The sequence below is a fragment of the Amphiura filiformis genome, chromosome 2, assembly GCF_039555335.1.
Source record: "Amphiura filiformis chromosome 2, Afil_fr2py, whole genome shotgun sequence".
NCBI classification, from domain to species: Eukaryota; Metazoa; Echinodermata; class Ophiuroidea; order Amphilepidida; family Amphiuridae; genus Amphiura; species Amphiura filiformis.
Genome location: NC_092629.1, coordinates 91,491,319 through 91,513,070, shown reverse-complemented (window position 1 = coordinate 91,513,070; position 21,752 = coordinate 91,491,319). Strand labels below are relative to the sequence as shown.

Below are 21,752 nucleotides of genomic sequence, written 5' to 3'. Positions count from 1 at the left end.
ACACACAGTAAAAACAACAAACACAAATATGCTAATCCTCTGTTTAATCGAATTTGATGTCGAGTTTGAATTCGACTTTCCTCTAGTCTAAACGGGTCTAAGACTATATCATTAAATTTATAAAATTTACTTTGAGGACTGTTATATCTCCAAAATGTGAAAAATATCAAATTTTTGTAATTTGTCATAAAATTTGTATTATATCGTGAATTTCATAAAATGAAAATTATTTGATATCAGAAAGACATTCTTCGTATTCAGAATGCAATTCGATAGGTCTGATGTGCTCTCATGTCCACAAAAATGCTGTCGAAACGCTCAAAACGCTCATTCCAGTTCCCTTAATATGTAAAATTTGAAAAGGTTGGCTCTCAAAATACTCACGGGCCAAGTTCAACTAAGGCCGGTCATAATTAAAAATCTTACACTAAAAGACTCTGCCTAACAATATCAAAGATTTAAAAAAAAAGGTATACCAAAGCACTATGGTTTTATGTGACATTACTAAAAAAATCCTACACTGATTGTTTTTATTGAAAAAATTAAAATGAATTTGAAAACAAAAATGCGTGTCTCAGAATTGTGTTGATTTAAACATGACTCCATCGACTTCCAGCACGACTGTGCGTAACAATTCGCCAGCGAAGTGTTACGTGTAATCCGATTATCACCATGTCAATTGGATCACGGCTTTTGAGTTGTGCACCACAATCGAAATGATCGCAACATAAAGTCTATAGCATGGGTCTTTTTATCTTTTCAGTTTCCGTAAGTCTATTATTCAGATACGAAAACGCAAGGGATTCAGTAAGTTTACTGTAATCTGACTTCATTGTTAACTTTGACGTACCAATCAGCTTATTTCAATAGGGGGGATGCCTATGTCAATAAAAGAGGAAGAGGCAAGATTATGAAACACCTGTGTTAACACCGGTGTTTTTAATGGTCTAGCGCCCTCTCGTCTTTGACATTTTTAAAGTGATCTACATTAATTTGACAAAATGCATGGCAATCCGAAAGACATAGTCCACTTTTTTCTATAAAAACGTTGAAAATAAGCCCTTAAATCACAAAAGGTCCGCTTATGAGCCTGTCGCACCCCAATGCACTGTGCAGGGCCACAGTATCGCCCTCCCTCGTATCAATGTCTATCTCCTTATATTGCTTCCCCCTCCCATGATCAATCTCCCCACTCCCTCCCCGGTCCCTACTCTCTTCTCTTTCTAGTCTTTCCGTCTCTCCCTCTCCTTTCTTTCTTCCTCACCCCCTCCCACTCTCACTTGTTCAGTCTCAAGTATCTCCCTCCCTCCCTCCCCCTCCCTCCCTTTTTGAAATTTATCAGTATGATCCATGACTGAAAATAAGCTCTGCAAAAATAAACATTTAAAATTAACCCAAGTCTTGCATATAGGCCCAACCAATTATCAGATTAGCTTGCCATTGCTACGAATGAATAGAATAAATTATCTTGGCTCCAATGCAATAAAACACAACTGCCTAATAGACAGTTAATAGGTAGTTGAAGACAAATGACTGCCTAATCAAACTATCAACAAGAAGTTGCTGGAAAATTAGGCAGTTGAAGGCCTGTGACTTAGGCAGTCAAAGAACTTGACAGATATGAAGGTATATAATAGGCAGTCACTATATGAAGCTCTAATACTTTGATTTTTTTATCTAATCAAAATGAAGCTCTAATACTTATGATTTTTTCATCATCAAAATGAAGCTCTAAATGAAGCTCTAATAGGCAGTCAGACCTAATAGACAGTCAGAAGCTAATTTGCATAAGTCATGACCCGGTCACATGATCATCAACTGCCATTTCAAATTTGCTGTTGGATTCAACAAGCTGTTCTTTAGATGGTGGTGTTTTAATGGTCTCTATCTTCACACAAATCATTCATTCTTTATGGGGAATTTTATACTACAGATGACTACAATGACTATATACACCTGTTGATGCACAGGTAAATTAAAGGTTTGCAGGGTTGCATTGCAAGCAGTATAAATGTTGTAAGCTTATCAACTGCATGTACAGATAATGTGTGCACAGGCTGCTGAATTATGCAGTATGCACTTGCATGTATCCCGTTAGTTTTCTGTGATAACCTTGCTTTCTAGCAACTGCAAATTGGATTCATATCATTGGCAATAACTGATACGTCTAAAAGGTTGGGGATCAGAGGTATAGTGGTACAATATGCCGCAAAGTATATGTGGTGTACTGATGGGCCCGGGTTGGCACCAGTGGCGTAACTAGGGTTGGTAGCGCCCGGGGCAAGAAACCAAATTGGCGCCCCTACCCCCCTCCCGAGACTATTTTAGACCCCCATCCCAATTTTGGACAAATAAGGCCTACTACTAATTAATTTTGGTTACTAGAAGGTGAATATCGGTCTTAAAATGTTCTTTCAATTGATTCTGTGCTGAAATGCGCGCGAAGCGCTCAAAAATTTGGACTTTCATCGCTTGGAGGGGCGCAGAATCGATGCTGAATTTGTCAATTTGGCGCCCCTAAGAGTGGCGCCCAGGGCACGTTGCCCCCTCTGGCCCCGGTAGTTACGCCACTGGTTGGCACCTAGGAATCTGATACTTTAAAAAAAATTGTCCGGGCCTTGGATTTTAGTTTTGCATTTTACTTTGTGTTATCATGTCATATGGTGATGGGACTCAAAATCATTTAGTGTTTAATCAGGAACATGGCTGTCAACTCTCACACCTATACTCGTAGCGCAGCTAAACGAGGAGACAGAAAAGCATAGTGTGCACACTGTACATACAAAACGAGGAGTTTTCAAAGGAATGTGACGAGGTGTGTGAGGAGAACTTAGCACAAATACAATTATGGATCTCCTCGAATTGAAGGAAATGCCGGAAAAAGACGTCCTAACCCCCCTATAGGGTTCTCCACTTTGAGAAGCTCCTCGAATTACTGCTTTTTGGGTCTAACCTCCTCGAATTCCTGTGTTTGTAAACACTCAACTCCTGGTTTCGCACGTGGTGCACACACGCATTGGCCGCGAGTTTCACGCATTGGGTCACTTTCTCACGGTCTCACGCCAGGGTAGTATAATCTCACTCCTAGGTAGTAAATCTCACGCAAAACGCTGGAAAATGAGTAAAATCTCACGCATCATCAAATAATTTGTTGCTCCTACCCTCCTGGCCCCTCAATAGCCAAACATTGTTTCCAATCTTATCTGGGTGTATGGTCACCGGTTCATGTGTATGAATGATTTTTTTATGTTGTTGGAATTGATGTGTAAGAGCATACAGCATTATATGTTTGATCTCTTTTTTACAGATCTTTTTTTTTTCAGAAATAAATGTAGCTTGCTATCTGAAAGAATGAATACATGATGCTTGTCTTACTTTGAGTAACACAGATTGAAGTGTACACTGTCAAAATATGGTGAAAAGATGTCATGTTGACCAGGAAAAGACTGCAAATTGCTTTAATTGTTGGCTGCCTGCTGAGATTTGAGGCTTCATTGAAAGAAATTATGGCATAATTGATTGTCAGCTGAGGGCATGCTACAATCAAACATTCCCCAATAATTAATAACCAAAATGGAAAGTAAGTACTTCGATTCAGGAAAACAAGATTCAACAGCAAATCGGGAGACGTCCAGCGATCTTCCTGTATAATCGCAAGCTTGCGTTTTATTTGAGACAGTTGACGACTGCAAGGACTGTCTTTTAGAATTGCAGGAGAACGTTTTAGGTCTGATGGAGCCTTCAAGGAGAGCTGTTTTATAGTGCATTTACAATAGAATAAAATAGAATAAAATAGTAAGATAAAATAGTAAGATAAAATAGAATAAAATAGAATAGAATAGTAAGGAGAAAATGGTCAACTAAGGAGAGCTAAAAATCACTCTCCTATATCGGGTTTAAGGAGAGCAGCTAGACTGAATGCTCTCACTCTCCTCAAAAGGCATGTCCTTGCAACTGCTTGGATTAGAGCTTCATCTGAGGCAGTCAACTGCCTAATTTAGAGCTTCATTTGACTGCCTAAATTAGAGCTTCATTAGAGACTGTCGACTGCCTAAATTAGAGCTTCATTTTAGGCAGTCAACTGCCTAAATTAGTGCTTCTTTTGAGGTCGACGACTGCCTAAATTAATATTAGAGCTTCATTTGAGGTGAACTGCCTAAATTAGAGCTGAAGGTGAAGGTCTATGAACTGCCTATAGTGCTTCATTTTGCCCATTTTACATGTCTAGGTACTGCCTATGTGCTTTCATGTCTATATAGAGTTTCATATATCAACAGCTTCAAGTGACTGCCTGTATTAACTGCTTAACAGACTGCCTAATAACTGCCTAATGAAGGCTTTCATTTCGGTAAGGGTTCAGTAAGTTTACTGTAATCTGACTTCATTGTTAACTTTGACGTACCAATCAGCTTATTTCAATAGGGGGGATGCCTATGTCAATAAAAGAGGAAGAGGCAAGATTATGAAACACCTGTGTTAACACCGGTGTTTTTAATGGTCTAGCGCCCTCTCGTCTTTGACATTTTTAAAGTGATCTACATTAATTTGACAAAATGCATGGCAATCCGAATGACAAAGTCCACTTTTTTTTATTTTAACGTTGAAAATAAGCCCTTAAATCACAAAAGGTCCGCTTATGAGCCTGTCGCACCCCAATGCACTGTGCAGGGCCACAGTGTCGCCCTTCTCTCGTATCAATGTCTATCTCCTTATTTTGCTTCCCCCTCCCATGATCAGTCTCCCCACTCCCTCCCCGGTCCATACTCTCTTCTCTTTCTAGTCGTTCCGTCTCTCCCTCTCCTTTCTTTCTTCCTCACCCCCTCCCACTCTCACTTGTTCAGTCTCAAGTATCTCCCTCCCTCCCTCCCCCTCCCTTTTTGAAATTTATCAGTATGATCCATGACTGAAAATAAGCACTGCAAAAATAAACATTTAAAATAAACCCGAGTCTTGCATATAGGCCCAACCAATTATCAGATTAGCTTGCCTTTGCTACGAATGAATAGAATAAATTATCTTGGCTCCAATGCAATTCTTTTGTATTGCATTTCAATATAAAACATGATTACCAAATCGCCACTTGTACGCGCCTCATTGGGAGATATTTGGCTATTTCAGACGCTAGTTTCATCGCCAATATGAAAGACTTTTGCTTATAACTTGGCAACATGGTTAGTATATATTTCGATGCAAGACTAATTTTACGAGCTACTTACGCCCAGACGTAAGTGCATATACACCAAACACAAGTCAATTGAAGTCGTACAATTTACCGCGAATTTAGGACCGTAAAATTTAGACTCTTCTTTTGTCTAGATTAGCACCCAACAGCACTTCTCAAGGTTTTATGTCAAAAATCAATATAACTTACCAAAACGAAAACTGAAATTCACGAGCTTCAAATTTTCAGTAACTAACAAAAGGCTAGAATAAAAGATTGGTCACACCTGGGAGACTACCACTTCAGAATAACAATGACTTACAAAAACGGATACGGATACGGAAACAGAAACTGAAAAGATAAAACGACGGCATGTATATAATAAACTACTAATTCCAAAAGATGTGTGATCCAGTTACCAAGATAGGACTTCTTTTCTTGTGTTCGGAAAAGCGAGCTACCTTATTGGTGAAATACTAATCGCGTGTCAAATTTGTTTCTAGATTATAACAGATGAATGTATCAGATGTATTTTAGCATAATTTTTTGTTGGTACTCGACTGGTAAAATGCTTCAAATTATTTTCTGAAACCTGGTAACAAATTGTGGCATATATTCTGAATGCGTGAGTAACAAAAATATTCATAAAATCGTCAAATTTCAGCCAATTTTCTTTGGGTATTTTTTTATTCTGTAGAACTAATTTAAAGAAATATATTAAAAAAACAGGCTGTAAAATGACTCACCCTGTAAGGGTAATATTCACATTTCTGTAGTGTATATCGAACACTGCCATGAGGATGATGCTACAAAAATATACTGCCATCATGCGTCCAATTAATTTACAGGGTTGCTATGATTCGGTTCGGTGGTAAATGAAAAAGACCTCACAGAGTCAATGCAGACCGCTGGTGACATAGAACTGAAAGGCTGTTTCCATCAGGATTCTCTGCGTGGACTAAACAAGAACGTAACGTACAGTCATCAAGAATCGTGTGTACAATACTTTATTACCAAAACAGTTGGGATCTGTACAGGATCAGTTATCATTTAAGTAAGGTAAGCTTATTACTCTTATCTATGTGTTATTTTACAATATTTTATACCTATTTTGATTAATAATATTAAAACACTCCCCATTTCCCCAGTTTTGGTTTCGCTTTTGTTCAGAAATCAAAAATCAAGGGATTAGGTTTGGATAAAACATTTATTAGACCCTAATTTTGTTAGCACTTGAAAATTTTTGGAGGTTAATGTTCTTTCTCAATTCAACCAGGACACTTTAATTTTGTTCAAAACTAATGCCCCTAACTGTGTTTTGAATTCCTTGAAAAATTCACAGGTTGCCGAAACCATAAAGAATTGGTATCTGTATAGAGACAAAGTTAAGGAAAATATGGGTTATGGAAATATTACCACTTGCAGGATCCAATCTGGTAGAACAAAAATGTCCGGCTGAAAACAAAACAGTTTTTCTTTTATCCCGAGTGGAGTAATCTTGGTATTTCTACTCTTTCTGATCTTAATAGAGGTTACAATTTAGTTAAGACTTTCGAGGATCTTATCATTGAGTATGAAATTCCAATTAGAGATAGACGGAAATACAATTCCCTTATGAATGGAATTCTGATTGAATGGTTTGAAAATCTATCTGCACAAATAATTTCCTTTATAAAATTGGTAGAACAGATTCGCCTTTGTGTTTCTTTTGTAAGAAATCAAATGAATCTTTAGCTCACATATTCTGTGAGTGTGATTGTGTGTCTCTTTTGTGGAACAAACTTACAACTCTTTTTTTTATTTATAATAAAACTGGTGAAAATTTTATTTTTTCTAATTTTGAAAATGTTTGGGACCGATACCACCAGTACAAAGCATTACACATGCTTGAACTTTTGTATTCTCTGTCTCAAGTTTTATGTTTACAGGTGTAAGTTTCAACAAATTATTCCAAATTTTCAAGCCTTTTTAAATTTGGTCAAAACTAAGTTTAAAACTGAATATAAAATTGCAGAAAAAAATGGTAAATTGAGAAAACATTAAAAAAAAAAATTCATTTGATATTTCGGGAGAATGAAATTCAATTTATTTTAATTCATTTTGTTTTTTATTCTTGTTTTTCCTGAAATTACTTCTCCCATTTATATTTCATGCTTCACATATTCAGGTAATCAGCCTGCATGTGTTGACTGTATTCTTCACCATGTTCCATGTGTATGTGCCCATTTATGCCCATTTATACAGATAGTAGTACATGTACATGTATACATGTATTCAAGAATACCATCATGAATTTTTGTCTCTGTCTCTTTTGTCCCTCTCTGTACCTGTTGCTTTAAAAAGGATTGATTATGATATTAAAAATATAAAAATTAATGTGATTGTAAATATAAATGTATTTGTTCATGATCGTTGGGAACTGGTGCACACCGACATCGCCTGGCTAATAATTACTTGGTACACCAGAGATACTAAAATCAATACCCGGGATCGAAACACGTGAATGTGCTATTTTGATATTCAGACGAAAATCTTTGGATACCGGGGTAGAAAATGATGAATATCTCCCGTAAATAATTTCGTCCAAAGAAACCAGATGTGGTTGCACTTGAATATATGTGTTGAACAGATATGATAGTCGTTAGCTTGCGACTTGAGAAAGAAGCTTGCGTCTTGAACTCAAAACTTACAATAATTCTGATTTTATATAGCGCGGTGTATAGGCCAATCGTGGGTAGTCTAAAAGCATATGACCTATGGCGTACCATGCTTGAGTCACACACAGCCAGGTCAGTCACCGGGCAATTGTCAGTAGCCTTAGTCAGATGTCCTTCGGCCCATTATGCGTTTCAAAACTATTAAACAGGTCGGAACAAAATGGCCATGAGTGGCGGTGCATTCAACCTACCATGCCGATTTCTGCCATGAAGATATCGGGGGCGATGACACTGTGTGGTGGTTCATTGTGTATGTTTTTTCTCCCTCCACCAGTTCCAAGCACAGGGAATAAAAAAAAATCAAGGGATTAAAAAGGGGAGATGAACTGGTCTGCAATCATAACAGCATTGTGCTGGGAGGACACAGTGTCGTAGTGTTGGGTATATAAAGTTAGAGAATAAACGATAAGGATTTTTGTTTTTACTATCCTCTACCGTGTGATAGACGAACGGTTGAGTGTATAGCATCATAAGAGCTGTGTGAGCTTATAGCTGGTGGCTATTGAAACATACGGCATATTTGATTGTTTTTTGTCAAAACCCCGAATGCCTCCTTTATCCAATCAGAATTGTTTTATATATATATATCGAACGAACACTAACACTCCCTCTAAAAAACGTGTTTTGTTTCATTACGTCAACGTGACAGGTAACAAGGCGAATGTTGTAATCTGTTGAAAACGACCTATTCTAGCACATTTTTGACCATAATTATTGTGGGTTTTAAAAGTCAAAACCCCGAGTGATGCTTAGAATATCTTTCAAATTTGATGCCATTAAATGAAAGAGCACACTTATATTATCCATTTAATTTCAATGAGCAATGGCCAATTCTCTTTAAATAGGAAATCGTGTGCAAAAAGCTACTATTTTCGCCTGTTTTATCATAATGGTTATGAACAATAAACTTTGCTTAAAGAGCGCTTATAAATTGATATGGGTTAAAGGGGCTATGCAATAATTATATGTACCCCGGTGGTGAATTCTCAAAATGGTCTTCCAAAATTGCCCCCCCTTTGGCCGTGCCAAAAAACCTTTGCCCCTCCCTTTTGACGTGCCAAGAAATCTTTTACCCCCCCATTACACATGTAAGATTTTGGGGAACCCGTATTTAAAACCTTAACATGCTTAAGTTGTCTTATATTATAATGCGATCGCAGTGAGCAGGAAATTTTGCATATTTGAACGTGTTCCAAATGTTTTCCTACACCTTTGGTATTTAGAATCGGTGCCCAAAATACATGTGTCAAAAATTCGGCACCCCCCCTTTCGACCTGCCAAAAATCGTTTGACACGCTCCTCCCTCTTCAACATGCCAAAAATGCTTGCCCCCCCTTTCGTCCTACCAAAAAATCTCCCCCATATAATGCACCAACCCGGGGTTACACATATTTATTGCACCCCCCTTACGCTAAAGTACGGTAGTAATAATAATTGCTGTATAAATGTTATCATCTAATAATAATATTTAAGAGAATACTTGTTTCGTCTTGCGGTCATCTTATCATTGCTTGCTTGACCATAATAAGCACAAGACAACACTGCACACAACAGTTGTAAATGAGTTTTGTGTGTTGTTCTTTTTATTGGTTCAATTTAAATTATTCAATAAGGTGTACGTAGTCTCATTAAACTAAACAGGGACGGTGGATAAAAAAGAATCGATTTGGCGCCCCCTCGAAGCTGTGAAAGTCAAAATGTCAGCATTTCAGCGCAAATACAGGGTGTCCCAGAAAAAATTACCGAGTGAAAGAAATTGAACGTAAGTCGAGAAGTAGACATCAGAATCAAAAAGTTAAAAATGTAGCGCATAGCCTATTTTATTGTACATCACGTACGAAAATTTTTATTTGATTCGGTTGACTGGTTGCGAAGAAATTAACGATTACATAACTCGTGGATTAAATCAGTTCATTCCAAGTTTGATCACAGGCGCGTTTTTCATACTCGCTCATCGCTTCCTAAAGTTTGTGTATTTCATTAAATTTATTCCACATTATCTATCTTATAACCCGACGGTGTTATGTTATTCATGCTTTCACTGGAGATGAATAACAGTTTGTCCGAGAAAACTTTGATTTCTGCAATTGGAAGCTTTCTAACTTTTATTCTTTAGGTTGTGCAAATATGTTATATTTTAACTTGTCAACAAACATTTGAGCTAAGAATGACAATGATCAAGTGCTTACAGTTTACATGTGACTTTTGATACCATGCAACATTAATGTTGAGGTTTTAAAAGATTTAAACTTTGCATTACAATTTCTTCTTAAGCCAGCTGGAATTCTTACATCTTACACGCAATCTTTCATTTTCAATATCGTGCAGGTTTTCAAATTTGAACAAAACCTAATTAAACGTTTTTCAAGAAACAGATTATTTAAAAAGAACCAAAAGGATTTCACAAAACAAAACATGAAGCACATTGACAGTTAAACACTATAGTGCGCATTGTGTTGAACGAAATTTCTTACAAACTTGGAATGAAGTGAATTGACGCATGCGTTATATAATCGCCCATTTCTTCGCAATCAGTAAAGCGATTTCAGTCAAATTGACGTATAAGATGCAGAATAAAGTGGGCTACACGGTGATGTTTAGATATTTGGATTATGATGTCTATGTCTCGACTTACGTCCAAATTCATTCGCTCGGTATTTTTTTCTGGGACACCCTGTAGTTATCTAAAAGATCATTTTAAGACCGAAATTCAACTTCATTGTAACCAAATTTCATTAAAGTGGCGCCACAACCCCTACCTACGCAATCGTCCATTGAGCTGTTCCATTTGAAATTCATACACCCCCTGTGGAAGATATAACCTTAATCTCCCACACAGGGAGTGTGAAGTCTAAATAAATGGGGCTACCTAGCTTTAATACCTGGATGGGTGACTTCATTTGAAATCTATACACTCCTGTGTGGGAGATTAAGGTCATGTCTTCCATATGAGGCGTATGAATTTCAACTGGAATAGCCGAGTACAAATACAGTCTTGGACAAAAGTTTGGAATATTTTTATTTTTTTGCACTGTTTTAAGTGCAGATTTCTTACCATCAATGACCCGTTAGCCATGCAAAATGGATCACGGCTATCTGGCAAGGTCTTAGGTACCATTCCATATCACACAATACATAATGTGGGACAATGACTTCTTATGCCTGACCAATGAACCATCGGGCATCCTTTTCACAGTTATTTTAGCGATATGATTCATAAGGTTACATTGGCTTTTGCATTACCGTGTGAAGAAAGCAGCTTTACTTTGTTGCATCTGTCTGTTTTATACGATATTTCTGATCATGGGGTGCGAGTTGAGCGCATTGACTTACATAATCACGGCTACAAACAGAAGGATATTGGTGTCGCTTTAGGAATTACATAAGGTGCAGTTTCTAAAATTTTGAAGAGACGTCGAGAGACCGGAACTACTACACCTAGGCCAAGGTCAGGTCGGCCCCCAAAGACAACCGCCAGGGAAGACCGATCTCGGCTACAAACAGAATGGCTAAGGTCCATAAACGCGCCTGTTACCAGGAATCTTGCGAAAAATAGACTGGTTAGTGCAGATTTTCGCACAAGATGACCAATAAGAAAGCCAATACTTCTGAAAAGACATCGGCATGCGCGCTTACTTTGATCACAGAGACATTGGAACTTTACAGTAGGCCACTGGCGTAATGTGATCTTCACTGACGAGGCCCGGTTCCTCCTCTCCAGACAAGGTGGCCGATTCAAGGTCTGAAGACAGGTTGGTCAAGCCCTACTTGAGGATTGTATCCTGCCTAGAGTCCAGGGAGATGGTTACAATTACAATTACGTTAATTACAATGATTTTTTTCAAACATAGTGACCCCAAGACAGTTCCTTTTGGTTTTAATAATTAAAGAACATTCTAGGCTACTATTATTCATGCATGCCATACAGGCTGCGCACTTGCTTGTTTTATTGGTGTCCCCGGTGGCATATCAGCGATGAGCGGCGATGAAAATGTTTCTGATGGTCATTATTTTTGGTATGTCACTGGGACAATTGCAAACGAAACACGCAAAACCTTTCCATTTTACACTATTCTAGCACAAACAAAGGTGATATGTTGTGGTAATTAATTTATTTTTGCCCCCAAATTAAGGTGTTTAACGGTCTAAAAAAGAAGATGAATAGGGCAATTCTGGACAATTTCTGTCCGATTGGACTGCCCCACGCCTGTTGCGGATTTTCTCGTCCAGAGGCTTTCCCCACGAGTGACCGAAAATTGGGAGGAAAGGGCGTTACCAGAGGCGTTGTGAGGCAACATTTGCTTGACTTCCCTGCCAATTGAATGTTTGACTGATCACCACAAACTATACAATATAGGACATATGATTTCCCGACTAGATCAGTCTTACTTTGTGGGGGAACTTCTTTAATAGAAATATTTTAAGCACGGATTTTTAATTCTCACTGCACGGATTTCTATTCTCACTGCACGAACGTGCCAGGAGGCACGTTCAAATAGCCCCTGGGTGTACTGATGGGCCCGGGTTGGCACCCCGGGTTGGCACCAGTGGCGTAACCAGGGTTGGTAGCGCCCGGGGCAAGAAACCAAATTGGCGCCCCTACCCCCCTCTGAGAATATTTTAGACCCCCCCATCCCAATTTTGGACAAATAAGGCCTACTACTAATTAATTTTGGTTACTAGAAGGTGAATATCGGTCTTAAAATGTTCTTTCAATTGATTCTGTGCTGAAATGCGCGCGAAGCGCTCAAAAATGTGGACTTTCATCGCTTGGAGGGGCGCAGAATCGATGCTGAATTTGTCAATTTGGCGTCCCCCTAAGAGTGGCGCCCGGGGCACGTTGCCCCCCTCTACCCCCCGGTAGTTACGCCACTGGTTGGCACCTAGGAATCTGATACTTTAAAAAAAATTGTCCGGGCTTTGGATTTTAGTTTTGCATTTTACTTTGTGTTATCATGTCATTATATGGTGATGGGACTCAAAATCATTTAGTGTTTAATCAGGAACAGGGCTGTCAACTCTCACACCTATACTCGTAGCGCAGCTAAACGAGGAGACAGAAAAGCATTGTGTGCACACTTTACATACAAAACGAGGAGTTTTCAAAGGAATGTGACGAGGTGTGTGAGGAGAACTTAGCACAAATACAATTATGGATCTCCTCGAATTGAAGGAAATACCGGAAAAAGACGTCCTAACCCCCCTATAGGGTTCTCCACTTTGAGAAGCTCCTCGAATTACTGCTTTTTGGGTCTAACCCCCTCGAATTCCTGTCTTTGTAAACACTCAACTCCTGGTTTCGCACGTGGTGCACACACGCATTGGCCGCGAGTTTCACGCATTGGGTCACTTTCTCACGGTCTCACGCCAGGGTAGTATAATCTCACTCCTAGGTAGTAAATCTCACGCAAAACGCTGGAAAATGAGTAAAATCTCACGCATCATCAAATAATTTGTTGCTCCTACCCTCCTGGCCCCCTCACTCGCCAAACATTGTTTCCAATCTTAACTGGGTGTATGGTCACCGGTTCATGTGTATGAATGATTTTTTTATGTTGTTGGAATTGATGTGTAGAGCATACATCATACATGTTTGACCTCTTTTTTACAGATCTTTTTTTTTTCAGAAATAAATGTAGCTTGCTATCTGAAAGAATGAATACATGATGCTTGTCTTACTTTGAGTAACACAGATTGAAGTGTACACTGTCAAAATATGGTGAAAAGATGTCATGTTGACCAGGAAAAGACTGCAAATTGCTTTAATTGTTGGCTGCCTGCTGAGATTTGAGGCTTCATTGAAAGAAATTATGGCATGATTGATTGTCAGCTGAGTGCATGCTACAATCAAACATTCCCCAATAATTAATAACCAAAATGGAAAGTAAGTACTTCGATTCAGGAAAACAAGATTCAACAGCAAATCGGGAGACGTCCAGCGATCTTCCTGTATAATCGCAAGCTTGCGTTTTATTTGAGGCAGTTGACGACTGCAAGGACTCTCTTTTAGAATTGCAGGAGAACGTTTTAGGTCTGATGGAGCCTTCAAGGAGAGCTGTTTTATAGTGCATTTACAATAGAATGTAAGGAGAAAATGGTCAACCAAGGAGAGCTAAAAAATCACTCTCCTATATCGGATTTAAGGAGAGCAGCTAGACTGATTGCTCTCACTCTCCTCAAAAGGCATGTCCTTGCAACTGCTTGGATTAGAGCTTCATCTGGGGCAGTCAACTGCCTAATTTAGAGCTTCATTTGACTGCCTAAATTAGTTCTTCATTAGAGACTGTCGACTGCCTAAATTAGAGCTTCATTTTAGGCAATCAACTGCCTAAATTAGTGCCTCTTTTGAGGTCGACGACTGCCTAAATTAGAGCTTCATTTGAGGTGAACTGCCTAAATTAGAGCTGAAGGTGAAGGTCTATGAAGTGCCTATAGTGCTTCAATTTGCCCATTTTACATGTCTAGGTACTGCCTATGTGCTTTTAGGTCTATATAGAGCTTCATATATCAACAGCTTCAAGTGACTGTCTGTATTAACTGCTTAACAGACTGCCTAATAACTGCCTAATGAAGGCTTCATTTCGGTAAGGGATTCAGTAAGTTTACTGTAATCTGACTTCATTGTTAACTTTGACGTACCAATCAGCTTATTTCAATAGGGGGGATGCCTATGTCAATAAAAGAGAAAGAGGCAAGATTGTGAAACACTTGTGTTAACACCGGTGTTTTTAATGGTCTAGCGCCCTCTCGTCTTTGACTTTTTTAAAGTGATCTACATTAATTTGACAAAATGCATGGCAATCCGAATGACAAATTCCACTTTTTTCTATAGAAACGTTGAAAATAAGCCCTTAAATCACAAAAGGTCCGCTTATGAGCCAGTCGCACCCCAATGCACTGTGCAGGGCCACAGTATCGCCCCTCCCTCGTATCAATGTCTATCTCCTTATTTTGCTTCCCTCCCATGATCAGTCTCCCCACTCCTCCCCGGTCCCTACTCTCTTCTCTTTCTAGTCTTTTCGTCTCTCCCTCTCCTTTCTTTCTTCCTCACCCCCACCCACTCTCACTTGTTCAGTCTCAAGTATCTCCCCCCCTCCCTCCCCCTCCCTTTTTGAAATTTATCAGTATGATCCATGACTGAAAATAAGCTCTGCAAAAATAAACATTTAAAACAAACCCGAGTCTTGCATATAGGCCCAACCAATTATCAGATTAGCTTGCCATTGCTACGAATGAATAGAATAAATTATCTTGGCTCCAATCATAGACTCTTCAGAGTCTATGCTCCAATGCAATTCTTTTGTATTGCATTTCAATATAAAACATGATTACCAAATCGCCACTTTGGGAGATTTCAGGCGCTCGTTTCATCGCCAATATGAAAGACTTTTGCTTATAACTTGGCAACATGGTTAGTATATATTTCGATGCAAAACTAATTTTACGAGCTACTTACGCCTAGACGTAAGTGCATATACACCAAACACAAGTCAATTGAAGCCGTACAATTTACCGCGAATTTAGGACCGTAAAATTTAGACTCTTCTTTTGTCTAGATTAGCACCCAACCGCACATCTCAAAGTTTTATGTCAAAAATCAATATAACTTACCAAAACGAAAATTGAAATTCACGAGCTTCAAATTTTCAGTAACTAACAAAAGGCTAGAATAAAAGATTGGTCACACCTGGGAGACTACCACTTCAGAATAACAATGACTTACAAAAACGGATACGGATACGGAAACAGAAACTGAAAAGATAAAACGACGGCATGTATATAAACTACTAATTCCAAAAGATGTGTGATCCAGTTACCAAGATAGGAATTCTCTTCTTGTGTTCGGAAAAGCACGCTACCTTATTGGTGAAATACCAATCGCGTGTCAAATTTGTTTCTAGATTATAACAGATGAATGTATCAGATGTATTTTAGCATAATTTTTTGTTGGTATTCGACTGGTAAAATGCTTCAATTATTTTCTGAAACCTGGTTACAAATTGTGGCAAATATTCTGAATGCGTGAGTAACAAATATATTCATAAAATCGTCAAATTTCAGCCAATTTTCTTTGGGTATTTTATTATCTAGAACTAAATTAAAGAAATATATTTAAAAAAACAGGCTGTAAAATGACTCACCCTGTAAGGGTAATATTCACATTTCTGTAGTGTATATCGAACACTGCCGTGAGGATGATGCTACAAAAATATACTGCCATCATGCGTCCAATTAATTTACAGGGTTGCTATGATTCGGTTCGGTGGTAAATGAAAAAGACCTCACAGAGTCAATGCAGACCGCTGGTGACATAGAACTGAAAGGCTGTTTCCATCAGGATTCTCTGCGTGGACTAAACAAGAACGTAACGCACACCGACACCGCCTGGCTATTAATTATTTGGTGCAGAAGGGACACTAAAATGAATACACGGGATCGATACACGTGAATTGCTATGCACGATTTTGATATCAGACGAAAATCTTCGTATACCGGGTTAGAAAATGATGAATATCTCCCGTTATGATTTTTTCTCAAGAAACCAGATTTGGTCTCATACACTTGAAAATACGTGTTGAACAGATATGATAGTCGCTAGAATGCGCTTTGAAAATTGGCCGTGCGCTTTGAACTCAAAATCTAACCAAAACTCTAATTTTATATTGCGTTGGTCCAGTATGGCTACAGCGTGTAGTACAGCTGCACTCACTACCAGGCAGTATAAAAGTCGATGACCATTGACCTCAATGGGGTATACAAGCTTATTCACGCACAACCAAGATCAATACCCGGCTATTGTGAGTAGCCTTCAGTCATGTCCTCGACTAATTATTCGTCTCAAAAGCTTCAACCAAATGGCCAATCGTGGCTGTGGATTCAACCTACCATGGCGATTTCTGCCATGAAGATATAGGGTCGATGACACTGTGTAACGTACAGTCATCAAGAATCGTTTGTACAATACTTTATTACCAAAACAGTTGAGATCTGTACAGGATCAGTTATCATTTAAGTAAGGTAAGCTTATTACTCTTATCTATGTGTTATATTTTATACCTATTTTGATTAATAATATTAAGACACTCCCCATTTCCCCAGTTTTGGTTTCGCTTTTGTTCAGAAATCAAAAATCAAGGGATTAGGTTTGGATAAAACATTTATTAGACCCTAATTTTGTTAGCACTTGAAAATTTTTGGAGGTTAATGTTCTTTCTCAATTCAACCAGGACACTTCAATTTTGTTCAAAACTAATGCCCCTAACTGTGTTTTGAATTCCTTGAAAAATTCACAGGTTGCCGAAACCATAAAGAATTGGTATCTGTATATAGAGAAAAAGTTAAGGAAAATATAGGTTATGGAAATATTACCACTTGCAGGATCCAATCTGGTGGAACAAAAATGTCCGGCTGAAAACAAAACAGTTTTTCTTTTATCCTGAGTGGAGTAATATTGGTATTTCTACTCTTTCTGATCTTAATAGAGGTTACAATTCAGTTAAGACTTTTGAGGATCTTGTCATTGAGTATGAAATTCCAATTAGAGATAGACGGAAATACAATTCCCTTATGAATGGAATTCTGATTGAATGGTTTGAAAATCTATCTGCACAAATAATTTCCTTTATTAAAAACTTCGGTCGAAGTTTTGCCACAAGTTAAAAAAAATAACGGTTAGTTCATGAAAAAGAAGAAGTGAAATTTAGCAAAACGCGACGAGGTTTATTTGCCCGTAAGAGAGCTCTATTGTTCCGCTATTGTATCCGCTATTGTATCCACTATTGTATTCTATTCATAAAAGCTACTGCAAGAATCGCGGCAATCCCTGATATTGCTGATGTCTACCGCCGGCGTTTCGCATTTATTAACAATCAAAATTATCCCATACTCTTACATTTATAGTCTTATTCTCACCTTTTATATAATATTCAGAAATTGCAATTCGGAAACTACTAACTTTTCAAGTGAAAATATATATTCCATCGAAAATATATCAGACTTAATTGTATACATAGAAATCTATTATACCCAACCCATAAGTGCCCAATGCACCCAAATATCCCCGCAAATATCTCATACACGATTTTATTCATTCATTTTGGGCTTTAAACACTCAGAAGTCGTCCAAAATGGCAACATCATCAGCATGATCAAACCCTCTATGACTTGTTCACAAGTTGATGCTTTACAAATTACCCTCACTTGACCAAACACGCATAATACATGATCGAAACACCCAGCAGAGTTTTACATAAGATTATGTGGCTTGTCTTAACGATTCAAAAGATGCCACTTTCTTACCCACTGACACTAGCTAATTTGCATGGCAGAAATCTATAGTGCGGACACTCTTCAGTCGCAAACCAACAAAATTCGTGCTATTTTGGCGTTCTTGCAAAAGAAATCTCGTGAATCGAGTGCCCTCTCAACAATATCCCTAGATGTTTGCCAATAATGACACACTCTAGAAACGCCAACATAAATCACCCAACAGCTTCATTTTAAGAATTATTTCAGTATCCAAATCAATAGGAACAGAAAGAGTATGGTCTACACATTCCAGGAAAATGTTTTATTTGTTTCTTCCGCCATTCTATATTTCCCTAAAATTATCACATTTTTCTCCAAAATCATATGTAAATGATTCTCCACGCTACGCAGAAATTATGTGCGATAAATCATACAAATTTGCCACAATTTTACATCACTTTAGACAGTATTGCAATATCTTGATGATTTTTAGGCATTTTGAACGGCAACTTGAGTATTTTCAGAAATCAAATATCGCGCCAAGGGGATGACACTCTTATTCACGCATTCATTTACAACGCAAACTTGTATCGAATCCCGGTGGTTTGCGACCAATGAAATGTCCGCACCCCTGGATTTATTAATCTCTGGTATGAATTATGTATTAGATTTGTCAAGGCAATAACCACGATCCGTTTTGTAATAATATAAAAGCGCTTGCAATAGAATCCCGCTTAGTTCAATGAACTGCGCCCTGAAACCGATGGAGAAGTGCCCCATAAAGAAGCTATCCCATTGACCTCTATTAACACGTCAGTGAGCTCTCCATACACAAATGAACAAGTACAATAGGACAAGGCCAGCACCTATTACCTGCTTAGTAACATGTTATTTTGAAGTCTTGAAGATTAGTAATCGTCTGTGCATATGAACTGCGCATTTATGATGCAAAATATTAGTTCTATATAATATAAAATTACAAATACTGGTATTATGATATACAAAACGACTAATAAAATCATGTCATCATGGCGTCATGTCAAAGGTTCATTATATCCCGTATGTTTGTCTAAATTCATATATATATTTGAAAACAATTTCTACACCAATTTAATATGTACTCAGGTGGAACCTTGCTTTTTTTTTTTTTCATTTCTTTTTATGTAACAAATTCAGGGTTTTCCATTACGCGGGGCCGCCGGGCAATACAAATTTAATGCTAACATTGAATGAACGCAGAATCAAGAATGGGCGTTTCTAGTACATACAGCGTCTGACTCTACCTGAGGACCTAGCCTAAGTCCAATGGGCTCCAAGAGTGGCTCTCCATACACACATGAACAAATACAATGACGGGTCGCCATTGCTCTCCATACACAAATGATCAAATACAATGGCGAGTCCGACTGAAAAGTTTTTAAAGACCCATACGAAGTCATCTATACACCTATCCGACTTCGCCATTACTGCGGTGTCCCCGATGTAAAACTGCGGTGTCCCGAGGTCGGGGGTTCTATCCATTATTTATTGTGTGCTATACAGAATTGTACCCGGGAATTGTACACAACAGTGACATTCAATACACAATCATGAGTATTGAATTACGAATTAAATCTCCCGCTCTGGTACATCTGTGTTGCCGTCAATAGAGGGCCAAATACAGTAAACGCTTCTCGGATTGGTGTATAGGCTACTTGTTGGTTTTCTTAGTTGTCAATGTTTATTTTGTAGAGCAAATGAATTAATGTTCGTGCGTAATTGAAGTTTTTTTCCGTATAGACGTTATAATGTATTTTGTAGCAAATACTCACTTTGTTAAATTCTTCATCGTCATGTGCGATTCTGCACCTTATGTACAGATGTAGGGCCTATATGTAGCAGGTTGACACACAGTCAATTTGCTAAGTATATATAATACTCTACTACTCTTTATGATCACGCAATATAATAAAACATAAACCTTGAAATGTTTTTGATAATACATACGGTAGCCTACGTCATATTGCACCGCTTTCGAACAGTCTTAAACCTATAAGAGTACATTGTTGCATGTAAAAATTAGGACTCATTCTTCATGTTAATACTACTTTACTAAATGGGACCAAGTTTAAAAAAGGGTGAAAAGCCACACAGGAAAGATTTTTTAAACTTTGGCCGCTTTTTACGTTTTGAAACGTTTTTTGGTAGATAAAATTGGTAGAACATATTCGCCTTTGTGTTTCTTTTGTAAGAAATCAAGTGAATCTTTAGCTCACATATTCTGTGAGTGCGATTGTGTGTCTCCTTTGTGGAACAAACTTACAACTCTTTTTTTTATAATAAAACTGGTGAAAATTTAATTTTTCTAATTTTGAAAAATGTTTGGGACCGATACCACCAGTACAAATTAGCTAAAAATTTAGGACATGTTACAAAACTATATTTTCTAGAATTTTAGAAGAGTACTTTTAATATTGGCCGGTTATTTTTCACACAGCGACGTTAACTAGGCAATGTACTATTACCTATAAAATACACTAAAACACCAAAGTACGCATATTTCCAAACATCTAAATTAGCTAAAAATTTAGGACATGTTACAAAACTATATTTTCTAGAATTTTAGAAGAGTACTTTTAATATCGGCCGGTTATTTTTCACACAGCGACGTTAACTAGGAAAATCCCCATACTTTTAACGTACGCTATTTGTAGAGGTCACGCGTCAATGGTAAGAGCACTGTGTATTGTGTATAGGAAAACGGACAGTAACTGCAGTATGTTTTGCCTCTGTCTCTTTTGTCCATCTCTGTACCTGTTGCTTTAATGTATATTTGTTCATGATCGTTGGGAACTGGTGCACACCGACATCGCCTGGCTAATAATTACTTGGTACACCAGAGATACTAAAATCAATACCCGGGATCGAAACACGTGAATGTGCTATTTTGATATTCAGACGAAAATCTTTGGATACCGGGGTAGAAAATGATGAATATCTCCGTAAATAATTTCGTCCAAAGAAACCAGATGTGGTTGCACTTGAATATATGTGTTGAACAGATATGATAGTCGTTAGCTTGTGTCTTGAGAAAGAAGCTTGCGTCTTGAACTCAAAAACTTACAATAATTCTGATTTTATATAGCGCATTGTATAGGCCAATCGTGGGTAGTCTAAAAGCATATGACCTATGGCGTACCATGCTCGACTCACACACAGCCAGGTCAGTCACCGGGCAATTGTCAGTAGCCTTAGTCAGATGTCCTTCGGCCCATTATGCGTCTCAAAACTATTAAACAGGTCGGAACAAAATGGCCATGCGTGGCGGTGGATTCAACCTACCATGGCGATTTCTGCCATGAAGATATCGGGGCGATGACACTGTGTGGTGGTTCATTGTGTATGTTTTTTCTCCCTCCACCAGTTCCAAGCACAGGGAATAAAAAAAAAGGGATTAAAAAGTGGAGATGAACTGGTCTGCAATCATAACAGCATTGTGCTGGGAGGACACATTGTCACAGTTTTGGGTATATAAAGTTAGAGAATAAACGATAAGATTTTTTGTTTTTACTATCCTCTACCGTGTGATAGACGAACGGTTGAGTGTATAGCATCATAAGAGCTGTGTGAGCTTATAGCTGGTGGCT

The 21,752-nt window shown here is 38.1% G+C and overlaps 1 protein-coding gene across 2 annotated transcripts in view; it reads left to right on the top strand.

The window, feature by feature from the left end:
- The first annotated feature begins 16,789 nt into the window (after positions 1–16,789).
- LOC140146823 (uncharacterized) overlaps positions 16,790–21,752 on the top strand; it is a 36,978-nt gene continuing 32,015 nt past the window's right edge. Inside the window, exon 1 of one of the 2 annotated variants that reach the window (XM_072168701.1) lies at positions 16,790–16,896. The gene's annotated coding sequence lies outside the window, so the exon portion shown is untranslated. The remainder of the gene's footprint in view (positions 16,897–21,752) is intronic. The other variant, XM_072168702.1, reaches the window with a different exon arrangement.